The sequence below is a fragment of the Gossypium arboreum genome, chromosome 1 (assembly GCF_025698485.1).
Source record: "Gossypium arboreum isolate Shixiya-1 chromosome 1, ASM2569848v2, whole genome shotgun sequence".
Taxonomy (NCBI): Eukaryota; Viridiplantae; Streptophyta; class Magnoliopsida; order Malvales; family Malvaceae; genus Gossypium; species Gossypium arboreum.
In genome coordinates, this window is record NC_069070.1 from 5,681,916 (window position 1) to 5,686,918 (window position 5,003).

The window sequence follows — 5,003 nt, forward strand, 5'->3', positions numbered from 1 at the left end:
TACTTTTTTATTTTTATGTATATTTTAGAAAAATTAAGAAAAGTTGGCAGTCTAATCTAGCTTACATTTATATTATATATTTCATATTATTATTTTCTTATTTCAACATTAAGCTTACATAAGATATGCTAGTAGAAACCAATATTCATCTTATTTCAAATTTTTCCTTCAAAGCCTAACATGAAACCTTATTAAACTATGGATCAAGTGTCATTCACAGAGAGAAGAACATCTAGATAAAGCCCCAATGCCCATATAACTGCATTCATGTACCACCTTAGCAGTTGTGCTTCTTCTTCTAATGGAAATTTTTATTGTTTGCTTGCATCTTGATCGCTCATTATACCATCTTAATGATAATAACACCACATGTTCAAAGTTACTATGATGTTTTCTATCGCATGTTGATGGAGGACTCTTATTCAAATCTTTGTATGTTAAACAATATTTTGCCATAAGAATGACTTGTGGGAAGTAGTTGTATGTTGGATATGTTTAGTTGTTACAAATCAGTAAACCTAAAGGCATGCAAAATGGAAGGAAATGTGGAGATAATCTTATTAGTGGTGGAGGTGGAGATGAGTTTATTAGAGGCAAAGGTGAATTTCTTGAAGATGGAGGTGATGGTGGAGGTATGCATCTTAGAGGTGGTAGTGAAGGTGATGTTGAGGGTAAGGTGAATTTGTTGGAAATGGTGGCAAGTTTATTGGCATTGGAAATGGTTGTTGGTTCTTTAGAGGTGAAGGTGGTGGAGGTGATGTTAATGGAAGTGAGTTCATAGGAGGAAAAGTTGAGTTTCTTGGAGGAGGATATGGAGATGTTGGTAGAGATGGTACTTTTAATGGAGATGTTGGAGGATGTAAGTTTGTTAACAGTGGAAGAAGCAGGATTCTTGGCGGTGGAGGTGATTGTTGGCTTGTTGAAGTGGAGCTGGAGATAGTGGATATGGTGACTTTATGGACGAAGATGTTAGTGGAGGTGAGTTTGTTAGTAGTGGAGAATGTGAGTTTCTTATAGGTGGAGGTGATTGCAAATTCCTTGAGGTGGAAATGGTATCATAGATGATGCTAAAGGTGTACATATTGGTGGAGATATGTTTGTTGGAGATGGATGTGAATTTCTTGATGGTAAAGGTGGTGGTGAGGGTAATGTTACTAGAGGTGAGTTTCTTGGTTGTGAATGTGACGTTATCGATGGAAATGTTGTTAGAGGTGAGGGTAATGTTACTAGAGGTGAGTTTCTTGGTTGTGAATGTGATGTTATCGGTGGAAATGTTGTTAGAGGTGAGTTTGTTAGCAGCAAAAGAAATGAGTTTCTTGGTTGTGAAGGTGACGTTATCGGTGGAAATGTTGTTAGAGGTGAGGGTGATGTTACTAGAGGTGAGTTTCTTGGAGGTGGAAGTGTCACGAGTCCTTTAGAGGTGGAAATGGTGATGTAGGTGATATTAAGGGTGGAGGTGAGTTTTTTGGACATTGAGAAGAGTTTCTTATGGTGAAGGTGGTCGTTGGTCTTTTCGAGGTGGAGGTGGAGGTGGAGGTGGGGATGAAATAACGACTAAAGATGTTGGTGGAGGTGAGTTTGTTAATAGTGGAGGAGGCAAGTTATTTAGAGGTGGTCATAGAAATGCCCAATTGCTACAAGAAAATAGTCATCTAAAAGATGGAAATTCTAGGTTGACAAGCAAATAGAAGATAAAAAATCTTGGCTCATTGAGAACTTGAGAACCTAATGAAGATACAAAAGGAGCTTGTAACAACCAAGCTTATGCTTCCGAAGTTAAATACCAATAGTAGTAAGCTAAATGAAATCCTCATTGCAGGAAAGAGAGATCCAGGCAAATGAGACATTGGCTGTTGACAAAGGAAAGACAATCAGATTAACAAGCTTATGTTAATTAAAACTTCCAAAAAGGTAATGACTCCTTATAGAATGATTTTCCATTATTGTAGTTTCCTAGACATATCAAACCACGATGTTTCAAGATGTTGCATGATCTGAGATGGAACTTCTCATGGCACATTTCATGTGAAGAAACAAAAGCATGTTTGAGGAAATGAGTCAAAGTGTTTGCTTGTTGCAGATCGCTCACTGAAGTCAACCATGGATGATGTTTGGTATTTCAATAGTGACTGCTCATGGCACATGACAAGTAATCAAACCTACTTATTAAGTTTGAAGATTGTCAGTATGGAAAAGTTATTTTTGGAGATGGCAAAAAGGGACAAATTCTTGGAAAATGTAATTTCAATGTTCTTGAGATGCCTAGACTAAAGAATGTGCTACGTCTAAAAGCTAACTTGACAAGTATAGTCAATTGGGTAACTAAGGGATCCTTGTCAACTTTACCAAAGATAGGTGTATAGTATCATTGAAGTCAACGGAGAATATCATGGAAGGGGCTTGTACATTTGACAATTGTTACATGGTGGTCCAATCTGTCAAATGCAATAGTGAAAGTGTTTCAAATTTAGAATTATGGCACGAGAAGTTTGGCCACATTCACTATAAAACTATTAGAGGGATTCTTAAGCTTAGTAACACCATCCCTAAGGTGTGTGGTAAATACTTAAACGGCAAACAATAGGAGAAGCATCGGAGACTGCCCACATCCAAACCTTAGGGAAAAGTTTAATAAAGTGGATTGGAAACTTTTTTAAGCAAGTAAATAAGTTTCTTTTAGGCTAATTAACTTTTTCCTGTTCAGCCTAACTTATATTAGCCATTGCTTTACAATTAACTATTCTCACCTAACCGTCTCTGTCTCAAAATGATTAACTTTTTCTTTACAATTCTATGTACGTAAACAATATAAAGCTTCATGCATGGGCCAAATGATATCATTTGCAACTACAGGTCTACTTACTAGCCATTTTAACCCATTCCTTCAATAACAGAATGTGCAAATATAAAATTATTAACTAAGGTATGTAAAATGAAACATCAAGATAGATGATTTCTGGGTAGCAGGGGATCCTCAAAACATAGGAATATTGCAGTTTAATTTCTCTATAAATTACAAAAATATATGGTGAAATTTTACATTATCCTGCAAAATTTATTATTTAATTAAAAGCTTAAATATATATAGCCACATTTCAAGCCTGTCCAGTATTTTTCTTTTTCCGAAAGGCCTAAATCCGACCAGATAGTAAGAATTTAATAAATGTTACACTTTTCGGCCATTATCATTTACTATTTTGGGTCCAACAACACAGTAAGTAACACATTCAGAAACTCTTAATTATTCTTACATGATTTTTTATCATTAAAGGACATGATGATAAGCATTGGATCTCTCATTGTATTTTTCCTACTTTTAGTTGATTTTAATAAGTCAAATAGGGTTAACTTTTTTAAACAGGATAGAATTATTTCCATTAACAAAATTCAAACTCAAAATTTTACTTAAAAAACATCAATTTTTTTACGGAATTTCCATTAGGAGCACATCATGATTCTTCAGTTAGCTAAACCTTGAATTATGATGATGATGATGATATCCCTATTTAAGCTCACGCTTGACAGCCCAACCCCTTTCCCTCATCGCATGACCCACAACCCACCACCTTCATAATTTTGTCACCCCATTAATAAGTATCTTACCCGTGGGGTAGCTTAGCTACCCTTTCATTTCATTTGGAGGGTGTGCAACACTGCAAATCCATTTGCCTTTGATTATATTGTTGAGAATAAATGATATGAGTCCCTCAATTCGATTCAAATATTGAAAAATCGACTTAACTCATAATGTCTATATATTAATCAATTAATTGATTGATCTAATTAAACTAATTTAATATAAGTCAGTTTAGTTGGTTATGTTAGTTAAATTGACTTTTTTAAGTTTTTTTTTTTCCTTTTACCAATTTGTATGAGAAATAAAATAATAATAAAATCGATTTAGGTTTTAATTAAAAATTAAAAACATTTCTATACCTATACTTTATAAGTTAACCTCATTTACATGTAACTTTGCAAGTAGAGATATTTGAGAGCCTAATATTTCATGAGCCCAATCCACCAAGACCGCTTACTTGATATGAACACATCTATTATTCACATATCACATATATTTATTCCTAAACATGACAACATAAACATTAAGATGTGCTTAGGAAATCTACTATTAGATTAAGTTGCAAAAAGTCAATGGAGGGATTTTTACTATAATAATCTAAAAAAAAAAAAACAAAAATAGGATGCCTTGAAAATTATATATAAAAATAGGCTATTCCAAGTGGTGGAGGGTGGTGCATAGGCGGCACCACCCTCAAATTTCTACCATTTTTTGACATTTTGCAGGTAAAAAAAAAACTATAGGTTGAAAAAAAAAAATAAAATATAGGTTGAGGGTACCCCATAGGCGGCATCGGTATTGCTACCATGGAAGAAGAAGAAGAAGAAGAAAAAGAGAAGAAGAAGAAGAGGGCGGCGGGAAAGGAAAGAAAGAAAGAAAAAAAGAAAGAAGAGAAAGGAAAAGACAGAGAAAAATAAGGAAAAAAAATTAAATGAAAGGAAAGTTTAGGGAAAAGGAAAAATAGTTAAAGTTTTTAAAAGGTAATTTTTTTATAAAATTTAATTTGTATATACAAACAATAAAGAAATATTATTATAGAAATATTATAATTTATAAACTTAAATATTTACATATACAAATAATATAGAAATATTATTATCTGTAAATATTTAAGTTTATAAATTTGTAATATTATTTTATTTTCTCTTAGTTATTCAATAGAAATATTATATGTATAATTGTATGTATTGTTATTTTAAAAATAAATTATAAATCAATAAAATATAAAATAAATGCAAATATACCTTAATAACTCTTTTAACTAAATAATACACAATAAAAATAAATTTAAAAATTAAATTCCAATTAAATCAACAATAATAATAAAATTAAATTAAATTTTATAACAAAAAATTATATTTTAACACTTTAATTATTCTTGTAAAAACCGAGAAAGGAAAAGAAATAATAATTACAACAATTAAAG